The sequence below is a fragment of the Mytilus californianus genome, unplaced genomic scaffold, assembly GCF_021869535.1.
Source record: "Mytilus californianus isolate M0D057914Y unplaced genomic scaffold, xbMytCali1.0.p SCAF_8, whole genome shotgun sequence".
Lineage (NCBI taxonomy): Eukaryota > Metazoa > Mollusca > Bivalvia > Mytilida > Mytilidae > Mytilus > Mytilus californianus.
This window is the reverse complement of record NW_026262734.1, coordinates 74,601,839-74,613,380: the sequence shown is the minus strand read 5'-3', so window position 1 is coordinate 74,613,380 and position 11,542 is coordinate 74,601,839. Positions and strand designations below refer to the sequence as shown.

Here is an 11,542-nt window from a genome sequence, read left to right as displayed (position 1 = left end):
TTTGTTTGGACATTTTAGTTGATTATGTTTTTTTTATTACTTCCTTTACATAATATCAGTAAAATTTATTTGTTTATTTCAAAATATCAACGACCATTTCAATTATCAAAAAATTATGTGCCGTCAACATAATCAAGACAATACAGACCGTATCTTTATATCTCAATCTCGCTAATGTGTACATCAAAAAAGTGCTCACACTTATTACTCACATTGAATTCATACTTTTATTTTTCTTTTGATTCCTTTCTTAAGGAAAAGGGCGAATTTTCCCTGATTTATTCCACAAATTGGGACAAAAAAAAAAAAAAATTAATACCTACTGGAATTCAAAGTCTTTAGAATTTAAATAAATTTCATACTCGATAATTATTGGATAATTGCTCAAATTATTCCAAAAGTGTAGTAAAATTGCAGGTTTGAGTCATCTTGAAGCATTGATGGCTTTTCAGTGAGATATTCGGAATTACGGCAAGTTGTTGGTTAAACCTTACAGTAAACATATGAATCGGATTATCTGTGTTATAGTCAAGAATGAAGGAATATTGAATATGCCCCTGGTTTGATATGAATTCATGGAAAATTGATCCTACCCATTTTTCAATTGTTGTAGAAGGAAAGTGATAATCGAATTAAATTTTAAAAAAATTATTTGAAAAAAACTTGATCCTGTAGAATTGAAAAATATATATTTGTCCCGAGAGAAAAAAAAAAACTTGGCCCCTCCACCCAGCAATACATAGGAAAGATGAATGGTCGGTGCCTTAGAAATGGGACAAATCTGATTTGTGATTTTTTTTTAATGAGGATTCTACTACTAGCGTTTACTATTCAACACTTCACCAATTAACGACTTCTCCTGGGATTGAAGTTTTGTTTACTATATGCATGGTAGTGGATAATTTCGAAATATTTTGATATTTTACATTTATCACTCCATGCATAATTAAGTTAACCTTCTTCTTTTTGGATCCCTTAAGAATATCTCCTCATGAAATCGTTTGCACTTATAATATTAATTTATATTTATAATTTCCTCCCAACTCCTTTTAATCTCTCCTAAAGTAACAGTAGGGGGTAATTTTGAATTAAATTGTTTTCCCATGCTCGTACACTTTCAACACAACCTTTTCTCTAATGCACCAATTTGTCATTTGTTTGGACATTTTAGTTGGTTACGGATTTTTGAATTATTTTACACACTACCATCAATTTAACCCCAGTTCTTCATAAAAGTATGCATTGTTAAATCAGTGTAAATAATCAAAACAAAATTTTGCACGGATGAGTACATGCCATGAGCTAACATATATATAAGAATTTGAATTTGAATTTAAATTTTACAAATATTCTGTATCAAATGGTAATTATAGAAAGGTTCCGATTTAAGAATTCTTATTAGTAAAGTGAAGACTTAAGTAGTTTCATGCATACGACTTCAAAGTTTAATTTAGATAAGGGAATACTTAGAGAAATCTAAGTTTTAGGAACACTTAAGTTAAGATGTTTTATGCATACAGGCCTTATTGCGCATTTCGACAATAGATGTCTTTTCTGTGATGCTCGAGGCCAAATTATTGAAAATTCAAACTTATTAAAAACATGAAGAGCTTATAAACCCAACAGGATAAAAAGTAAAGCCAATTCCGGGCAAGTGTACAAGTATAAGATTTCCAGATTAATTTAGAATTCCAAGTATTTTTATAGGGAAATGCAAGTAATGGTTTTTGTATATACCACAAAATTGTTTGGTGTTTTGCTTGCGGAAACAAACACACATGTGTCGTGAAGACATAATAAAGCATTTACAACCCCAGGGTCCTTCAAAGGGTCGTAATCAATCAAGTGTGCGCATTATCCATCGTAGTGTTTGAATGCGCTTCTGACTGCAGAATGAACACACAGATTTTAAGAATTATGATAAAGTCTTCCTTTTTATTTAAAATAGTAATCCAATATAATTATGAATACGAATAATCCTTTTCGATATCGTCACCATATTAAGTTGAAATACCCCTGTTTTGTTCAAATGCTCCATTATTTTTCAGAAATATAGAGTTATTTTCTGTTGTTCGTCTTCGTTGACTTGGGTCGTTTTGCCCTATTGGATATTTCCATGAACACTTTCAAAAGTGTTCACCCATGGAAATATTTCTAAAGGATGTAACGTACGTTATATTGAATGAAGATGAAAACTTACTAAAACGGCTGATACTGGAAATTTTAAAGTAATTTAAATTATATGCTAGGTAAAGAGTCCATTTTCAATTTTTAAGTTATAAAATGTTTCTCTTAAAAGAAAAAAAAAATTGGGAAAAGCCATAAAAAGCAGGATAAAGCACAAACAACTGCGCAGCTTCTATATTCCCTGCCTATACTACTGCCTCCTCTGAAACATACACTAATTTACGCCCATGCAGTGTACTGTTCATGAATACTCCGGTTAGTGAGTAGATGGTCAGCTTGATCTTAGAATTCTGTCTCCGGATATTTTGGTACATCACCTGTGTATACAAAGTGCGGATCAAGATAGTTCAAATCCGTCCTTCTCTACTTTGTTTATGACATGAAAAAGAACGATGAAAATTTCCCATCTTTATACTAAATACCTAACCTTCACAAAAATCCTTATAAAAACGATAGATAACTGGGTCGTCAAGGTGTTCGACCAAACATCTTTCTAAAGTTCTTGCCACCATTCTTTCTAAAGCAAAAGATTGCCTTCAGAAATATTGTGAGGAGGTATTTTCAACCGTGTCAGTCAGATGTGGATTCTTAAAAATTCTAAAGATCTACCCCAAAATGTTCAATGACAACCATTACAATTTTGAGGTAATATAAAAAATTTGAGCATTTAGATTATCAACTACATCGTTTCATTTAACAAAAAATGTGAAACTAAGATACAAATTCCTTGTTTTAAGTCATGAAAAATCTTACTTTGTGAAAAACCACACCGATTCTCACAACAAATACAACGAAGAGGATATCATCAAAATGGAGGACGGACAACATATTTGTTGAGTTTGGTGGATTGATATTTCATCAGACAGTTGGTATTCCAATTGGTAAACATTGTGCACCACTACTGATCGACTTGTTTTTTGTACTCATATGAAGTAGAATTCACACAGAACCTTCTCAAAGACAAAAAGAAATCTTGAAAATTTCTTTAATTTCACTTTCAGATATATTGATGATCCTCTGTCACTTAATAACCCACATTTCCCTATATTGACACAGATAGAGATTTCAAACTATTATCTATGACAAACGTGGTGATTTCAATTTCCGATTGTCATGTGTCGGTGTTTTATCTCAAACATGATTTCGCAATCTTAAGATATCGTCTGATCTATAATATAACCGATTATGACATTTTGTCCGAGTTGAAATTCGCATGACGGGGTACACATGAATAAGCACGGGGCCTTACCCTGTCGTCTCATCTGGTCTCACTCCTTTTTGAGTTCATGCGAATCCTTCAGACGTTGTTTGTTACACTGATTTGTCTCTTATTAATCGATTTACGAGATTTGAACATCGGTGAACTACTGTAGCTTTAATTTATATATCTGGAAACGTTTCAAATCGTACTGTACAAACTTCATAATTAACAGTTCTCGTCAAAATTTAAAGTAAATGTTTTTTCCAATATGTAAGAAACTGAAAATACGGACAATAAATACTTGTCTCCTGATATTTGTGTTCATAATTCATGTTTACTGTAAATCATAGGATATCCCATTGTTAATATGTCATTACCATCTTATAACGTTGACTTAGACTGTTTGTACTGTTAAACTATAATAGTGTTGCTGACTCCATTTTACAAGATTTCGATTCAGTATTTTATTATAGTTTCACAAATTACAGCACAACAACTTTGCAATAAAACAAATACTATAACGTTAATTACTGCATCTAAGCTATTTCTGAGAATTATTGTGACAATACAAAATACATTTTTCTCAATCAGTAAATTTTAACTTAAAGTCACTGCCTCGACCAACATAATTAAATTTTACTATATAATACAACATGTAATTCCATCTTTTCTGTAATTATTTCTTAACAAACTTATTCTGCATTTGTTAAATCTGAATTGTTACATGATTGTCATAGCAGCAACTATCAACCAGAGACCAGAGACAAGGTTACCCTGTTATCCTCAACAGGTACATATCATTAATTACACCGCAAAACAAACCCACAAATAATCCCCTTTTAGGGAAAACAATATATTATTTTTCGTGTTGGTAAATGTAAAAAAAAGTATAGAGAGAATTAAAGACAATATCAATTTTTCTCAACTTTCCTCGCCTCTAAATTTTGTAAGATATACTGTAAAGTGATTATAAGTTAAGACGACCGGAAACGTTATCTCTATTACGGTCGATTACAATATTGAAAATTGTTCAGTTATCATGTCTCTAAAACAAGTAATTGGTTATGAAACAACAATACAGCGTCAAATGTTATCAAATTTCACATTTTATTTTCTTAAATATTATATGTTAGACATTATGAAAAGTATTAACTTTATTCACCTTTATATCATGAACACGTTTCACTACACTCATTTTTCTAATATTTTTTTATTAGGCTTTGGTAGTTAGGGTTGTCTCATTTTCCGTTTTTACCCTCTTTCTGTACATGTAAATAAACACAAAACCATTTAGCAGTCCTCCAGAGTTTGCAAGCAGTACTGTGAATAGGACAACGAAAGGCGGTGCATCATCAATATATTCCCACACTCCAAACACTGACGACGCTGTCCATTGTATGACAAACATCACTACAAATAACATCATGGTTCTAACAGCTGGATGTGATGCTTTCGCTGATGACGCCTCTTTACCAGTTGAATCTTGTATTCTCTTTGATTCAGTTCGTAATTTTCGCCATATCAAAGCATTACAAAATACAGTTGGTCACAAGAATCAAAAGTGATGGTGCTGTAGTAAACATGAGTAATATCACGCCTCCTGTTACACCGTTCATAGCACAACTGAAAGTAATAAAAAAAAATATAAAAAAAACGGCATTTTTACAACAAATCAAATTTTTCATTTAAGATGACCTGGTTTTATATAGGTCATTAGAGCTTTTCTTACCCCTGACCATGCTAACGTCCGCCGTCCTCACGTAAGAAATGTTTATTTGTGTGTAAAACAGCAGTTTCAATCTCATTAGTACAGAACATGCCATGAAATATTTTAGGGTCACAGTCTTTGTCAAAACATTTTTAATGTGATGTTAACCAAATTATTGTAATAATTTCTAACTATATCAATTAAATATGATTATACGAAGATGCAGAATAATCATATTAAATTACAATATTTTATTTTCTAATAAAGCACTGAACGTAAACCTGAACTAAAAATCAGCATCGCTAATACAGCCAAATTCCGGATCACCAATAATGGTATACGCGATAAATGACATTTAAGAAACCTGTCAGAAACCACATAAATCCTTATACATCTGAAAAAATGTTTATTTGGAGGGATGGAAGGTATTTAGGAATAAGTCTGTCTGTCCATAAGCTTTGTAAGCGCATTTCCTCCTAGATGGCTAGTTGGATATTATTGAAACTTTCCAAAACGTAGAATACTACCTGCGGATGTGCATTAAGGATCGAAATTACCTACTTTAACATTGCAATATGGGGTAATAACCTCTCCTCTAATATTGAGATTTTTCACAGTGTAGAATATAATCCCGGTCCAACATGTTAAAGGAGAGATAATCGAATTTGCGCGGAGCTGGTATCTTTTGTAAGTCCACTCATAGTTCTAGTTCAATTTGGGTTGTTTAATTGATTTCGTTCTATCTAAGTTTAGTTGCAATTTTCACATTGGAAAGAGATTATCATGTTTGTTTGGTTGTTTTTTTCGACTATTTTCATAATTTTAAAAGTATTCATTTTATTGTATTGGTTTTTTAACTAATAACCCCAGATTTTAACTCGTTGTGGTTTCTTCTTTTCATGATATCCATAAAATAACCAGGGTGTAAATAAAGGACTTGAGAAAGAAATAATTAAGTATACAGGCATAATTCCAAATTATATCTGAAATTAATATGCTCTTACATGTTTTTATTTGTCAATAATTACCTAATTAAACATAATTTTACATAAGGATTCCATCATGTTATAAAACGATTTTTCATATCTTGATAAAACGGAACATTCATAACTCCGCGTACTATCCATGGAAACGTTACAGCAATGCACAGTAGTATTTAAAACAAAACAAACGATAATCCTGATTAAACTTGTGTTCCTGTTTTAACAATTATTTGTTATAATAAGAATTGAATGTTTCTTTTTGTAGTTTTATAGGGTTGTTTGTAAAGGTAATGAACATTTGCAATATAGTACGCCGCGCTTCAAAATCATTTAGTAATACTTCAAATACCTAATCATCGGCATGTTTGTCACATGATTCGGTAATTTAGAGTATCTTATAGTCTGCATATTTCTTACCATCTAATGTTATTTAGGCCTACTGCATTTTGCTCAATGACATATGACTTGTTTTTAAAAGGAACAGATTGAAAAGCATGAGAATAAGAAACAGTGAGCAAGATAAGCAAAAAGCGACCAGCAGCTGCAAATTTTACATTTGTGGTTACATTTCGTTTGCCAGAAAATAACCAGAAAAAGACAATCGGAGTATGTAAGATTAGGTCCCCTTTTGACCTTTTAATCGAAAATCAATCTAGCAACGGACACTCTTCAGATGTTCATAAAGCATTAGTCTGTCGAATATCAGTATTTATATTTTTGAATTTTGTCTCACATATTGACAAAAGGACTTCAAATATTTTACATCTAGTGCAAAACAGCAAAAATTGCCAAAATAGCCTCATTCTAAGATCTGGTCATTAATATTTATATATGAGCAACAGCTTTACCCAGGAAGATATTTTGCTACAAACCATATTAATCATATGTGGATTCTAAAAAACTCTAAAAGAACGGCATGTTTTGTTAATTGTGAACAAAAAGGTAAAACATGCTACACAGAGGAACAAGTGATCAGTATGCTGGAGTTTCTTATTGACAACATATTTGTTGAATTTGGAGGTAGACTTTTTCAACAAATTGTCGGCATTCCTATGGGAACGAATTGTGCGCCTCTCCTTGCCGACTTCCTCTTATTTTCATACGAGTCGGAGTTCCTTCAGACACTTATCAAAAACAAGAAGATCAAAGAAGCCAGATCATTTAATTTCACATTCTAATATATTGATGATGCTCTTTCCATTAATAATTCAAACTTTTCTGATTGGGTTCCATTAATATATCCTCCAGAACTAGAAATTAAAGAAACAACAGACACGGCTTCCTCCGCCTCATTTTTAGACTTATACCTCGAATTTGACATAAGCGAAAAGTTCATCTCAGTACCAGAATCTATGACAAACGAGACGATTTTAATTTTGAAATTATCAATTTCCCCCACCTTAGTAGCAATATACCAACTTCACCTGCATATGGGATATACATTTTCCCCCTCATTCGGTATTCAAGAGCTTGCAACTGCTACTCAGACTTTATAAAACGTCACCAGTGTCTGAGCAGTAGGTTGATGAACCAGGGTTATGTCAAAGAACGTCTCGTCCTTTTTCTAAAAAAAGTTCATCGGAAGATACCAAGACCTTGTTGATAAATATTCCGTATCAACTTCACAAATAATACATGATGGTCTTGAACTATAGATTCTAGATACTGACGTTGTTTTTTTACCTTAATTACGTGTTATAGTGTTCTTTTATTTGTCTTTGTAAATTATTAACCTTTACTGTTTAGTCCATTTTTTGTAATATCCTTTTGGTGTGGCTCGGTACTTATGCATCCCGCCATTGTGTTGTTGTGCTGTGGTCATTTTTTGTATTCTTGTCTTTCATTTTTGCTTATGTGCATTGTCTATATGCCATTTTGTTTTTCTTTGTTGACATATTTGTTGGTTTTTATAGTGATTAAGATGATAACACAATGTTGACTACTGTACCCCTATTTTTGACATTTTTACCTATTATGTCTGTTTGTTTTGTTCACACATTGTTGTCAATATAATGGAATTTTATGCGACTGTCATACAAGTGAGAGGTTTAGCTAGCCATAAAACCAGGTTTAGTCAACCATTTTCTACATAAGGAAATGCCTGTACCAAGTCAGGAATAAGACAGTTGTTTTCCATTCGTTTGATGTGTTTGAACTTTTGATAGGGACTTTCCGATTTGAATTTTCCTTGGAGTCCGGTATTTTTGTTATTTTACTTTTTACAAAGATGTTAATGTGCATACAATATCTTTTTGGGCAAAGATGTTGCTATATTTAACCAAAATCTATGCGTGAAATGGCCGTTTTAGGTCAACTACGTAAATTTCCCCTGCTTTAAACCTTTATCTTACATAATTTTTATCTTTATTTGAAATTCAAACACCTATTAAATATATCAGATATACTACGATTACGTTATTTAAATATTCTGGAATTGATGAATACCTTACGTCATGGAATTTTTCAACGTCAAAATACCCATATTGTTTTATATTATTAATCGAATATTTGTAAGGATTTGTGATTCGTTAAAACTTGATCACATGTACATTTGTATTTTCTCAGTTTGCACGCCAATACTGTTGTGTTTAGCTTTTCGTAGGTCAAAAACAGCATATTGCACAGAGCATACAGCATGTTACTAAAAATTGATTCTAGAAATCCCCAATTTTACATTGTTCATGCTATAGTTGTCGATTAATAATATAACAATTGTAGCCTTTGGTTGAGGTCAATTCGAGGTTATATCGACCCAGAGAAGCATATCGACCTCGGACTTCGTCCTCAGTCAATATGCTTCTCGCAGGTCGATTTAACCTCGTATCAACCTCATACAAAGGCTATAATTGTATAATATCGCGCTCTTTTTAAATACATTTTATCTTGTGTAATCTCCTGTCGCTATATATTCGATATATGACGTCACGCCTTGACGAAGATACATTGGAGACACACTGAAGAAAAATATTGCATTGTATAATCTTCGATGTTTTGTTTGATGAACACGTCTTTGCATAAATTAAAAATATGGACACACGTATCCCTCCTGCAGCAACAGGTTAAATACTACTTAGCCAAATATTCTTTTTGAATATACAAATTAAAAAAATAAAATTTGCTCATTCTCTACGAAATGATTAGTTTTCAAATAATAAGGTCCACGAAAGGACTATTTGGTGTGGGTTGCAGATCTTTTATTTCTATAATCATCTTAGTATTTTACATATACTGAATATCTGTAAAATTCCCTTTTATAATACAGTTGTCTAGGGTCAGAGTAAGTAAAACAGGTTTTCATATAAGAAAATCATACAGATATATATGTCTATTATTGCTTCTCGAATATTTTCTTGTTGTTACATGTATACGATCTTTGTTAGCTTTGTGTGTTTTGGGTTGTCATGTGTGTATTAACAATCTGACTAGAAAAATAACAATGGTAAATAAATGAACTATAACTTCACGAAAATGAAAACTTTACGAAAAATCTCTCTTGTCAAATACAATTCAACTGCATTTAAAACAATATCCATGCACATGTATGAGGGGCTCTTACATGTGATGATACTCTAAAGTACGTGCAACTTAAAAGTGCGATAGTAGTCGCTTAAGTGTGATGGTGTGACCCGCGATTGTTTTTCAACAAAATAGTTGTTAATATGAATATCAGACTCTAAATGACAACATAGTTATCTTTTTAAAATATTCTTGATTGGGCTTGTTTGATTTGTTTTCTTTTTAGTGATAATAACTCCTTCCCGGGACAAACGACTTCGTCTTCCTATTCTATTTGTTTTGTTGAAACGGTTGCAACTTAACTTAACTTCATTCTAACGTCCGTAATTTCGCAGATCATCGCACTTTAGCGTAAACATCGTATTTTAGCGTATTAAATCATCGCACTTTAGCTCATACCGTCTAACTCTAATTTTACCATCGCATTTTAGCGTCCCCGTCGCACTTTCGGGTCCTACATATATATGTACAATGTATATACTTACAAATATCCATTTGGACCAAGTTTATTCAAAATGACAGATACAGTTAAAAGGCAGATCGGAAGTCCAAATATACAACACAACAAACGGTAATCATTCTTCCCGAAATAAAGTGACTTTCCAAAGTACATCATATAAAAAGCATTGATGGCTATTGCATTTACACATAACATCTGAGACATTACAAATATAAACATCATAAAAGAGTAGAACGAGCACAATGCCGGTGGACGAGGGTGTGACATTGTCATCAGGTAGTGAAGATGATCCATAGAATGAAATATGTTAAAACCCCCATCACATATCGCAAGGTAAACTACGAAACGTTCAGTTTTGGGTCTCCCAAAGAATGCTGCTTTTCTCTTAAACGAAATGATTAAGATTGTCATGGCACATGCAAAACTCACTGCGATCGTTGTGAGGGCTACGATGTGAATAGGATAGAAAAATCCATTATCAAGTCCTTTAACTGGTAAGTCATATCCGTTCCGCACAGTTTTTATGGAAACCATTCTTTTTGTATTTCCAATTTCTAATTAAAATGCCTTAATAGTAAATTGTTTCTTCAAATATTTCTATTCTAATTAGAACAAAATATATAAATATAATATTACGAAAAATTGTGAATGTATATGAACATAAAACACAAATCTTCCGTCAGCTTTCCAAATCGGTTGAGGGATCATGAAAGCTGCGTGAAAATTTATTATATATGTGGAGAAGTCAATTAACTTCGGATTCGAGTATCCTTCACGGAAAATGTATAAGAAAGCGTTTAAAAATAAATTTTAAAAAATTGTATTAAAGTAATGTGCTGGTAAGCTTATATCTGTATTTTTATTGAATAATTCTGCATCTATCGATTTGATAGTAGCGTACTAAACAAACAATAAGTAGCCCAGGAAGTACTTACCCAAGCTGCTATCAATTTTTAACAACGGATCTTTGATCTCTTGCAAAAATATGATTTTTAGGTTTCGTGGGATTTCGATCCATAATAAGAGCATGACAAATCAGAATTTGAACCAAAGAAGACAATAAATGAACGAGACCATTCTGAAACAAAGAAAATAATAGAAGAACGAGACAAGTCAGAAAAAAGAAGACAATAGATGAACGAGTCAAGAAAAAAAAAGGAAGACAATAGATGAACGAGACAAGTCAAAAACATAGAATACAATAGATGAACGAGACAAGTCAAAAACAAAGAAGACAATAGATGAACGATACAAGTCAGAAAAAAGAAGACAATAGATGAACGAGACAAGTCAGAAAAAAAGAAGACAATAGATGAACGAGTCAAGTCAAAAACAAAGAAGATGGTTGTATCAACCAGTTAAACAGATCTATTCCAATGCATTTAAAACTAGTCAATGTCGGGGCTTTTTAATTGCTGAAATCTCGAAATACGTCTATTTGTTGTGCAGTTGGGATCAGTTATATAACCTCTCTAAAAATGTGTCAA

At 32.2% G+C, this 11,542-nt stretch overlaps 1 pseudogene; it reads right to left on the bottom strand.

Moving 5' to 3' along the window:
- Positions 1 to 4,418: 4,418 nt before the first annotated feature.
- Positions 4,419 to 10,589, bottom strand: LOC127712848 (uncharacterized; annotated as a pseudogene).
- Positions 10,590 to 11,542: the final 953 nt, after the last annotated feature.